Consider the following 13,311-nt stretch of genomic DNA (forward strand, 5'->3'; position numbering starts at 1 on the left):
CACTAAGAATCAGGGAATTATATCTAGGAAATTTTTACTTTAAGAGTTGCGTTTTCCTTAACGCTGCACTAGAGTTACGTTAATGTTGTTAGTTTAGAATTCATTCGTAGTAAAGTTTGAAGATAATCCTGGCACATGCGTGAACTACCATACCGTGAGAGAACTTTTTCTGTACTACAAGTGCCATTCTCACTGTCAGTGGTAAAATCGCATATGCGAATTCGGAGATGAGAACGAGATCTTGTTTGGTAAATTTTTCGTGAGGGAAATGTATTCCCAGGTTCTCATTTGCATTTCCGAATTCACACATGCAATTTTTTCAAATATGGTTTGAATGGTGCCTAATACTGCACTAGCAGGTTAATGAAGCTAAATATTCGTAAAACTGGTTTAAAAAAGTATCTTAATAAAATTTAAACCTGCTAGTAGAAACACGAAGTGATTTTTCGCAGCCTTCGAACGTAGACGGAGACATCGGTCTTTACCGAAGTCTATTCGATACAATAGTGAAACATTGGGCCGGGTACAATGGCTTCATCATCGTCCGCATTCAAGTGCTGCAGGCAAGTTTTTCTTGGAAAATATTTTGTACCATTCTGGTTCTTACGAATCACATATGCAAACGCATGAAAATGCGGTTCGCATTCACCATTTATGTATTTTCTAAGCATTTGTACGTGCTTCTGAGGTAATCAAACGCTGTGGGAATGGCTCCTAAAATTTTCATCAAGATTTTGATTACGTCGTTTAAGGTGGTCCTAAAGTGAAATCTAGTTAAAACTTAATGACGCTGACAATCGCACCCTGCCTCAGGCTGAAATTTAGTTCAGCCTTTCCCAGAAAGATTTTAGCTTTTAGCTGTTTGTCAACCTCGAAAATAGGTATTCTTTCTTTTAGCTGTTTTTTGACGTAAATAAATCAATGCATTACAATGATATATAGTGATGTGAACAAGTAAAGAAAGACTTCTAGTATCACAAAACAAATTCATTTTACATTAATAATTTAGATTTTTTCCCTTTGACGTCCTTCAAATAAATCTACAAAAAATTTGTTGTGTGTATATTAGATAATCCATTTGTGGTATTTATATAATATGACCGATTTTCTACTGTGGAAAAAATCAAAATTCTAGACAGTCAATATTTCCAAGTGAATGTCTCACATAACCAATACATTAATTATTTAAATAAAAATGTAACGATACTTCGAGCTGGAAAAAAAGAATTTTCGTATGAATTTTTTATTTTGATTTACATATTCTTTGGCTTCCGTTTCCCCCCTCTCTAACTGTTGATCTATGTTGAACCTATTATTTAAAGCAAGATGAATACACGAGATGAGATCTATTATTCGGGGAAAGATGGAAAATATGGTATTATATACTAGAATCAAGGTAAATCATATTTTATTAGGGAGAAGGTGAGGTTTACATCTTGTTACGTTTAAAGCTGAACAACAACTGACTAGCGTGGGATAACAAAAGGTTGAGTTGAGTTAAGTCGCTGCAAGGCGCATTTTCACTGAAGATTAAATACATGACAATTCTCTGGCGCTTAAATAAAAGGTTAATTATGAATTATTAAAATTTAAGAGTCAAACGAATAATTAGAGATTTAATCTGGTGACTGGTCTTTTTTCCCGAGTTGATCTCCTTAACTGCATTGGATTTCTCTGGGTTACAGGACTAGAAACTGGAAGAGAGGAGGGTATGGTGGGTGTAGAGCTGGATACAGGAAGAGAGGAGGGAATGGTGGGTGTAGAGCTGGATACTGGACGAGAGGAGGGTATGGCGGATGTAGAGCTGGATACTGGACGAGAGGAGGGTATGGTGGATGTAGAGCTGGATACTGGAAGAGAGGAGGGTATGGTGGGTGTAGAGCTGGATACTGGACGAGAGGAGGGTATGGTGGATGTAGAATTGGATACTGGAAGAGAAAAGTGTACTGTCCTGGGCCTAGAAAATTTTAAAGAAGGAGTTACTGATTTTTCAACTTGACAAGCTCTTAATTGGTTAAAGTGACGCTTGATCACATAACCGTCGTCTAATTCAATGAGATAGTGAAGTCGTCCAAGTTTTTCAACAACAGTTCCATACTTCCATTTAGCAGATGATGTATAGTTGCGAGACTGTACTCTTTCTCCTAACTTGAAATTTTTGTTAAATTCTGGCTGCAAGGCATTATTTTTTTGTCCTTTAGTTGGTTTGATTAAATCGAATTCACATCTTAAGTTTCTACCAAATAACATTTCTGACGGAGTTTTTCCATTGTTAAGTGGTGTTATTCTGTATCGGAAAAGTAGTTTGCATAATTTACTATGGAGGGAACCTGGATGATACTTCATGCATTTTAATTTCGTTTTTAATATCTGGACATAGCACTCTGCTTGGCCATTTGTAGCTGGATAGCCTGGAGCAATAAGACGCTGTTTAATACCATTTGACTTACAAAAATGTTGGAATTCAGCTGACTTAGAAATTGCGGCATTATCAGAAACTAAAATTTCAGGTAATCCATGACGACTAAAAATTTCTTCTAAATAATAAATTGTGTTTGATGATGTAGGAGATGTCTTCATAGCAAAAATTTCAGGCCATTTTGAAAGTGAATCCACAACAATTAAAAATTGATGCTCCATGAAGGGTCCGGCATAGTCGATGTGCACGCGTTGCCAATTTTTCTCCGGTGTTTCCCATATGTGAAGAGGTGCTTTTGCTGGATTTTTTCTTACATCACAGCATTCACGGCAACTCTTAACCATGTTTTCAATATCGGTGTCAATGTTTTTCCAATAGCAGTAGTTTCGAGATAGAGCTTTCATTTTCACAATTCCTATGTGTGTAGAATGTAGTTTCTTGAGCATTTCAGGTTGAAGAGATTTGGGAATGATAACTCGATTTCCTCTAAATAGGATTCCATCTTGAATGGTTATGCTGGGATCAAACTTGTTTCCAATAACAATATCGTATTTTATTTTTTTAAGATCATGATCAAGCTCTGTTTCTGTTTGAATTTGTTTTGCTGTAATTGTTTCAGTTGAAAAGTTGAAATGTAATTTATGATAAATTGCTGGAGTGCTTGTGATTCATCAATACAGTTGACGTAATTAACTGGTAGTGGAAGAGGATTTCTTGAAAGGTAATCAGCATTTGTATGCTTTTCAGATTTTCTATGTATAATTGTGTAATCGAAACTCGAAAGAAATTGAGCATATCGAAGAATTCTTGAAGCAGTCATAACTGGGAGGCTTTTCTCTGGATGGAAGATAGCGCAAATGGCTCTGTTATCGAGAATCAAGGTAAATTTTCTGCCAAAAATATAATCGTAAAAATTTTTGCAAGCCCAAACCACAGCTGTAGCTTCACGATCCAATTGACTGTAATTTTTCTCGGCTACCGTGAGACTTCTGGAAGCAAAAGCGATAGGACGCTCTATACCGTTTGGCATAGTGTGTGAAGGAACTCCTGAAAGTCCAAAAGGGCTGGCATCAGTAGCTAATGTTACTGGAAGAGCTGGATTGAAAGGCACTAGAATCTGGTCACTGGTTATAATTGATTTTGCTTTTATGAACGCAGATTGACATTCTGCAGTCCATCGGAAACGTGCGTTTTTACATAAGAGTTTGTTTAGTGGATGAAGTAGGCTGGAAGCATCTGGAATGAACTTAGAATAATACAGGACAAGTCCAATAAATTTACGAACATCATCAACGGAGTTTGGTCGAGGTGTTTCGGATATAGCTTGAATTTTATCAGGTGATTTGTGTAGTCCAGCAGAACTGATAACATGTCCCAAATACTGAACTTTTTCCTCGAAAAATCTACATTTGTTAAGGTTAAGATGCAAATTATGTTCCCGTAACTTTTCTAATACTTTAATTAAACGTTGCTGGCAATCTTGTTTATCTTTTCCTTGGATGATAATATCATCAAAGTAGGCAATAGTTCCATCCAAATCTTGGACAAACTGATCAATAAATTTATGGAATTCATTTGGTGCAGTTTTTATTCCGAAAAATAATCTTTTTGCTAAGTATGTACCTCTATGAGTAGAAAGAGTCTGAAATTTTGCACTTTCTTTATCGACTTTCAAATGTAAATATGCTTTGTGGATATCGAGCGTACAGAAATATTTCCCATCGCGTAATTTATTGAAAATGTCCTCAATTCTAGGAATTGGGTGTCTGGCATTTTGAAGCTGACTGTTAATTGTAACTTTAAAATCTGCGCAAATACGAATTGTGCCATCATGCTTGGGACAACTACTAGGGGTGTACCCCATTCTGATACGTCTATTTTTTCTATTACACCTTCCGCTTCTAATTTATCTAATTCTTGTTCTACTTTTGATTTTAAAGCATACGGTACAGTACGTGGTTTAATAAAAATGGGTTTAGCATCTGGAATTAGCTTTAGTGTACAAGTATAATCAGGAATGCAACCAATTTTAGGTTCAAACACATCAGAAAAAGAATTAATAATTTTCTGTATAGAAAAATCAGTAGAAGAAATGCTGGGTTTAATACTTGTATTTTGTGCAGAAATAATGTGAAGATCATTTAAATTAATATTCAAGTTTCTAATCCAATCACGCCCTAATATAGAATTTTTCTTTATCGAAACAACATACAAATCTTCAAAGCTAGATTTATTTTGATATGATACTTTAATCTGAGCAACACCAAGAGGCTTAAAAATTTGTCCCGTATAACTTCTAAAAGATACATTCGTTTTTTTTTATCGGAACATTCAGGCATAATTTTTTGAATTCGTCATTATTTATTATGCTAGCCTTACTTCCGGAATCGCATTCGAAGCGATGTTCAATGCTATTCAATTTAACTGGAACATACATTTTGTCATCATGATTGAAATCGTTCAAAAATACATCATAAATTTGATTTACGTTAGTACTTAGTTCATTAGAATCATCTGTTATTTGATTTATATTTCGATTTCTAGATCTATTTCTGAACTGTTTTGATATACATACGTTAGCTAAATGACCTCGTTTCATGCAAGATTTACATCGTAATTTATTTTTAAGAAAACAATCTTGAGTTTTATGATTTGTTTTTCCACAATGTAAACATAATCCCTCTAATCCAAGTTCTTTAAAGTTAATACTGCTTTTATTTTTCATAGGCGATTTTGATCTACTTCTGTTTTGATGTTTACTTTCGTTTTCGGAATTTCGAAAATTACTGTTGAATTTTTTCTTTATATAGCCACTTGATATTTTATTAATGAAATTAGGATAATTACTCTTATAAACTTCTTTATTTTCGATTTTAGCAGCTTCAATTGCTAAGGCAATTTCAATAGTTTTATCAAATGTAGCATCACCTTGTTGCAATAATTTTTCACGAATATCGGCATCAGCTAAACCTCTGATAAATTGTGATCGTAATAATAAGTTTAACATAGATTTAGAACAGTTATTAGAATTACATTCAGATTTGAATTCAGCATTTTTTGTTAAATCTTTCAATGAAGAAACGAAAGTAGAAATCGACTCACCTTGATGTTGATGTCTAGAAAAAAATTTATGTTGTTCGGTAAGAACATTCGGTTTCGGTGATAGATGCTTCTTTAAAAGCAATAGCAGTTCTTGAAATGTTTTTGTCGACGGAATATCCGGTGCAGTAAGACTCGAAAGCAGCTGGTATTGTCGTGAGCCAAGACAGTTAATTAATACGAGTACCTTTAATTCTTCTGTTTCTGGATCATCTGCTGACAGTCCTTTTAATTTGAAATAATTTTCAAGTCGTTGAGAATAACAATCAAAGGATTCGACAGCGGCATCAAAAGGATCGAATGATAAGTTTTGAGTAGCGATGACATCTTTTGGGCTTCGTTTCGATTCTGGTGTTGATTTTACTGATTGAACAAATTCTTGAAGAGTTGTAATTAATTGATTGAGTTCCGTCATTATTATTCTTTTATCCTCGTCGCCAAATTATTATATACTAGAATCAAGGTGAATCATATTTTATTAGGGAGAAGGTGAGGTTTACATCTTGTTACGTTTAAAGCTGAACAACAACTGACTAGCGCGGGATAACAAAAGGTTGAGTTGAGTTAAGTCGCTGCAAGGCGCATTTACACTGAAGATTAAATACATGACATATGGCAAACAGTACAAAAACTAAATTGAACAACTCACTATTGACGATCACAATGCTCGAATACGCCATCTGGGGCGAGACCGGTTTCATGCCTTTGGCCCTTCTTCTCCCTCCTCCTCTTTTCAGTTGTATAGGAATGTACTACGATATTTTCCCTTTTCTTAATATTTCTCCTTTTTATTCAATAAAAATATTTTTTTTTAAAATTTCCTTGGTGCTTTTCTTTAGAACTATATTTAATGTAGTTTTCAGTTTCATACAGTTTTCCAACTTAAGAGAGTTTGATCTATATGAAAATTAAGAGAAAAACTAACGTACTTCCTCCCTCTATGAATCTCCACACGCTAATGGGGAAAGCATGTAAAGTGTTGCCATAGGTAGAGAGTTCTGTTCTACGCCACCTTCAGCCCATTTCGATCACCAATAAGTGTTTACCTTTTTTTCTTCTTATTCCTGGCAAAATTACGGAGTGTGGTTTTACCCTTATGAAAATTTAAGGTATATTTAAGGTTGATTTGAGGTATTTTTGAGGTATTAAGGTTGTTTTGAGGTATATTTAAGGTTGCAGAGAAAACAGCAATAAAAATTATACCTCGTAAAGGTTGTAATTAAGGTGTACGAGGTTGATTTATATATACTTCAGCTTGTTTTGAGGTTGTTTAAAATTCACTTCAAATCAACCAGACTGATAAGGAGATTTTTAAGGTATACCAGGTTTATTTTCTTACACTTGTAACAAAAGAGGTACTTTGAGGTATAAAATTTTTTACCTTATTTCAACTAACGATAAAAAGGTATTTATCGAGGTATATGAAGTCATTTTATTTATACCTAAGCTTATTTTGAGGTTGTTTTAAATTCACTTCAAATCATCCAGGCTGATAAGATGATTTTTAAGGTATACGAGGTTGTTTCTCTTACACTTGTAACAAAAGAGGTATTTATGAGGTATAAAAAAATCAACCTTATTTCAACTAACGAGAGTGAGGTAATTACGAGGTATAAAAAATATACCTTTTTTCTTCTAACGATATTGAGGTATTTATGAGGTATAAAAAATATACCTTATTTCAACTAAAGAGAGTGAGGTATTTATTGAGGTGTTGAAGTCATTTTATTTATACCTAAGCTTGTTTTAAGGTTGCTTAAAGTACACTCACTTCATATTAACTAACTCACTTCCCAGAGTTCCATGCGAGCCGGCAAATGGCGTGTGTGTTGATAATCGAAAGTCTATTCGAAATTCGGTAAGTGTGCTTGACATTTATTAATTTAGTTTTATCACTTTTAATCAAATATGCTTCAATTTTGAAACTCAAATTTTATTATTTTTGTTTTAACGACGCGTCCTGATCTTAAATAATTTAAGTTGGAGGATATTCTTAGAGGCTATCGTTGTAGGCTTAGCAATAAGAGAGAATAACCGAAATATTTCTCGTCACTGTTTTGGGTAACAATACTGGTGAATCGTTACAGCAGGTTATACACAGTATATTTTATTGTTTGTAGTTCAGTCAAATAGAACTATTCTTTTTATTTTGCTTAAATGTATATGTTTTAACGTAGCAGTATGCACGCTGATTAATTGAGAAAAATGTTCACAATTTTTCTTATAAATAAATCATTGAAAATTGAAAGATTTTTAAAATAGCAATTTTGCTTTGAAATTCTACTATAGCTGTATGCTTATCGTTTGGATATTTGTTGCAAAGTTTATATTATTGTTTATATATATACAAAGTTTATATATATATATTTACAGAGCTTATCCACAGTTCCCTGATATTACTGAGATGGCCTAGGCTGTAAATAGCACATGCGCGGCGGCGCAGAAGAAGAGACAAGCAAGCTACTGCTCAGCCTTCCCCTAGGATATAGTTCTGAATTTATACCTAAAAGAAAAAGTAATCTCTCCTAATAAACTATAGAATTTATGTAATTGTTGATAACAATAGTTTGCTAGATATTTGATAATTGAAAACTAGTAACTGTACTAGCTCACTTCTTCATGTTTGATCACAAAACTGCTATTTTCACTACATGTTATTTTCTCGCATTTCACCCACGTTAATTATTTACTAAGCAGATTGTTATTACTTATTAGAATATTGGGCAGAATGAAATTAAATCCGATTTCAAGTTTATATGACAATTTGTTTCAAGGTTATGAGCTTTTTCATGCAGCTGTTTATGGTTCACTACTTCAAAAATGTGCGAATTTCGGAAATCTTAAATATTTTAGAAATAAGTCAGTATAGTATGCAATTTTAATCCTGAATTGAATAAAATCAATTGCAAATAAAAACATTTATTGTTGAAAGTAATATGCATTATTTAGAGTTTCATCCTATGGGATGTGTATTTATATTTAAACAAGGGTTTGTAACAACTAACTATTAGTTTTATTCTGCTCGGTATTATAAGTTATATAGGAGATATTATACTCAACTTATTTTAAAAGTATTATTTCAAATCATTCTCTCTTAGACATTTTCCTCACATAAAATTACTCACAACTTTAAAATAAATGCTCCTTATCAGCTTGTAATTTGTTCTATTCGATTGAGTGTAAAAAAAGAATAAAAATTGGTACATAACTTTAACATTTTAATTTATTAAACGATTGTAGATTCTTGATTACATTGATTAAAAATTATTAAAATAACTATTTTTTAAGAAACTCTGATGTGATTGACAATAACATAAATCCTTTTTAGAATCAGCGTCAAAAATTTAAAAAAAAGCTGCTAGTTTCATGAAGTCTGACAAAAAGTTGAAAAATATAGACTAGGTTTATTGAGTTTAAAGATTTTTAAAAAAGAAAGGGAAGGAAATCTAATTATTAAACTTACAAGTACCATAATGTTACAGATGTATAGAAAAATAAAAAGTGTTAAAATTGCATAATAAGATTGGAATTATACAGGGTGTTTATAAAGTCCCGGACCCATTTTGATGTTTAATAACTCATAAAATAATAAAGATAGATTAAAATTAATAACATTAATGGTTAGAAAATGACACACCATAGGTTGAAAAATATCTACCTCTACAAGCATAAAATTAGATACCTGAGGATGAAAAATAATTACCTGAAGTCGAACAAAATACACCTGAGGTTGATTTATAATAACCTGAAGTGTAAAATGACACACCTTAGGTTGTTGAATAAATACTTCCACAAGTGTAAAAAAATATACTTCAGGCTGAAACATATATACCTCTGGAGGTATATTTAAGGTATATTTGAGGTTGATTTTGAGGTATTCATTTGCACCCTTTTCAACCCTTACGACGTATTTAAACAACAACCTCCTTTATACCTTTAAAATATACCTCGTTTATACCTCATTTATACCTCGATTTTTTCATAAGGGTATTTTCTATTTCAGATTCCAGTCAACAATTTCATTCAAAATTCTTACCTGAAATTATTCTATGTCTATGAAAAGCTTATTTTAATTTTTTTCATTGTTTAAAGAAATAACTTTTTATGATGGTAAATTATTTTAACTCAATTGGAATTAAAAAGTTAAGAATAAAAATTATTACCTTGGCTTTTCCTAGTGATCAGAAAAATTACATTATTTTTGCAGTTTACTTCAACTATTTTGTTAAAAATGTAGTTTATTACAACTACTTTTTTTAGTGTAGTCACTACATACTATTTTTGAAATGTTGTAATTGCTCCACTACTTTAAGGAGATAAATTTTACTGGAGAATTTAATTTACACCTATATTTAAAATGATTTTGAATTAAAAAACATTGGCTTTTAGACATGATAAATTATTAAGAAATATTTATTCATGTTTACTTGAGCCAGTTTGTTATTCTAAAAATTTTCGAATTCCTTCATTTAATCTTTAATTTATTTATGCCTTATTTCATAGCGAATATTTATTTTAAAAATGCTAGGAAGTTATCTAATATTTGCAATTTTAAGTGTTTAATGCTCCTGCCTTACGAAATTAAGTACATCATAAATATGTTCCTTTCCTTTTAAATAATTTTTATGTTTCATATGTGTACATTCACTTGTGAAAAGATGCCAAAATTGTTCATAATGGCTAGTTAAAAATAGTTATACGTGATTCTAAAAATATAATTCTTGTTAATGGTCAGCTGCGGCCATAAGAGTATTTTCATTGCTTCTTCTAATGAAACCGCGAAAATTTGTCTCCATCGAATTCGAAAAAGTGGTAGCTTTGTAACATTGTTTCTATTCTAAAGTTTTTTTCGCTTATAAAGCAGGTAAATGTTATGATTTTTATATTTAATAATTTACTTGCAAATAATTTTTTTTCTAATTTCATGATAGTACTCTACCGAATGGTTTTCTATGTCTGATTAAGAAATTTAAGACAAAAAAAAAAAAAAAAAAAAGATTTTTAATTTCATAATGAGGAATTTTCGAGATCATTTTTTTTTTTATCGTAAGCATTCTTTATTTTACCTTTTTTAGGCGATAAATGATGATTTTTTATGAAACTAAATTTTTTGATAAAAATTGCGATCAAAAACTTTTTTTTGCGAAATTAAATGATATAACATTGTGTGTCTGTGTGTACTTTTTGCATATTTTAATGTTTGAAGTACTTCAAAGATATATCCTGTGCAACTGATGATCGTGTTCTGTAATTCGTCTCAGATTACAACGCTCCCTATAGGTCATTGCGTCCGCGAATCCATCGGCCCAGCCTGAATTTGCCGTTTCTGACTTTTACTTCAACTTTCTGCATCAAGCCACAACCCATGGATCCTAAAGCGGTAGGATATCCAGCTCGCGCTTAAAAAACGGAAGCAGATCTTTTTCACTCTCCCAAACAAACTTTGTACCTAGCTACAGAACTCCGCCTAACGGCCAGAGTAAAAGCTCTGGCAAAAACAAGTTCTGGGTGAGGGGGAAGAAAAGTCTCCGTCCCTCTCCTCATCAGGGGATGATTACTAATTTTAAGTACTGTAAAAACGTTTAAAGAAATAGTCCGTTTCATTTAAATAATAATTAAAGAATCTGTTGATTTTCTTTTTTACGTAATTGATTCGATTGATTTTTCAGTGATTTCAAAGAATTTACATAAGATTAAGCAGGCCAATATATTTTTTTGAGATAAATTTTTTGATTATTTTATTGAAATTTTTTGAAACGAACCTATAAAATCATGTGCCAATTTCATTTTTATTATTTCAGACTAGTCAAAATTATTATTAAATATTGCTTGGTTTTTAGCTTTGAGACTTTGTTTTATAGTGATGTTATAGAATTTTCTCAGGGCATACATCATGCAAAAGCAAACATTTATTAATTTAATTTTTTGGTAAAAGAGAAGTTATCTTTCAGACATTATTTCCTTTTTTTTTTACATTTTTCTAAAACAAATTCACAAAGTTAAATGCTATTTTAGTAGTTCTAAAATTAATTAAACGTAAAATAAAAATTAATTATAAATTCAATTGGATAGCTATTGATTTTAATTAATTGAATGTTAAACTTTGAAGGAACTGTATTAAAATTGTTTTTCCCTTAATACTTTTTAAATAAAAATTATGCTTTTATTGCCCTTTGATGCAATTTTTTAGGAAACTCTGCCTCTGTTCAAATAGTTAATTTTAGAAACTTTAACAACTTTTAATAAACTACTTTGTCAAAAAAATAATAATAAATTTCTGTATAATAAAAAGGCAAGCATAAAAAGTTTAGGAAAACATGACTGAAACAATTAAATACCTTTAACAATAATTAAAAAAAAAAGAAATATCAATCTTTAAATTTGGACTAATATGCTGGATAACTACATATTAATAGATAAAAAAAGTCATACCGTGGCAATTATCATCGGAAGAACACTCTTGCTTCTGCTTCATTAACTCTTGGCCAAATATGACTGACCCCAAAGAGCTGCATAGTTTCACTAAACATCAGCTTCAATGGAGTCAATTATTTAGCAATACATTTTTTGATGATTCAAAGGATGATACTTCACACATTATTCATGAGGAAAAAAAGCTCTAGGATCCAAAACATTTAGAGTAATTTCAAATAAACTTAAGAAAATATATATTAATTCACCACACTATAATTTCTTCATCTTTAGAGATCACTAGCTATAAAAATAATTAATACTTCAAACATGAAATCTATGAATGGAATGGCAAAAAATAGAAAATATTTCAATTTCAGGGCAATGTCAGAAAAATCTAAAGAAGCAAAGAAAACTGCAGGTTAATATATCCTATTACAATTTATTCTTCACGTTTAGGAAGCACTAGCTATAAAAATAAACAACTATATTGATTTAATTTCTGAAATATATCTTTAAAGAATTAATTAATAAGTCAAACATGACATGTAAGAAAATGAAAAAAAAAAGTTCCTGGCAAAAGCCAGAAAAGAAATCATCTGTAAAGACCACCAGCTGGAAACGGAAATTGATTAATACTTCAAGCATAAAATTTATAAAAGCCAAAAAATAATAATAATAAATAAATTACTTATGCCAGAAGAAAATTTATACACCATATTACAATCTCTATTTCATCTTAAGAGTAGGTATAAATTAAAACCAGTAAATGTGTTAAACAAGAAATTTATGAAGGGCAAAATAAACATGAAATGTAAAATGTCCAGGCAAATGCCAGAAAAAAAAAATTTAACAGATTACATTACAATTTCTTTTTCATGTTTAGAGACCATTAGCCATAAATTAAAATTAATAAACACACAAAAATATGAAATAACACATTCTTTCTGTTATCACAGAAGAAGAATACATGAATTGTATTAAATTTGGGAAATACTGGAGAGCAGCAGGTTAATAAATCCAATAAATAAATTACATAAATCAATGAAATGGATTACAGGGTGCAGAATAAAAAACCTGGCAACTATTTTCAATTTTGGGATCAAGGATAAATCAATTAACAAAATATAAGTACCTAGAAAAAACACATTTTGACATGAAACATTCATATTATATCTTAACGATTGACATATCATTACATGGCCCAAAATTAAACTAACATGAAGCTTACCCCGCCAGGTAATGTAACTTGATAATGGGCCTTTCGATAGGTACATTAAAAGAAATTAACATTAATATGTGATTAAAAAATTATTTAATTTCTAAATACTGGCAAAGAAGTCATACAATGGCAAACAAATACTTTGTCATTCAAACAAGTA

Source organism: Parasteatoda tepidariorum, chromosome 3 (genome assembly GCF_982258835.1).
Source record: "Parasteatoda tepidariorum strain Cologne lab strain chromosome 3, Ptep-v5.0, whole genome shotgun sequence".
NCBI lineage: Eukaryota > Metazoa > Arthropoda > Arachnida > Araneae > Theridiidae > Parasteatoda > Parasteatoda tepidariorum.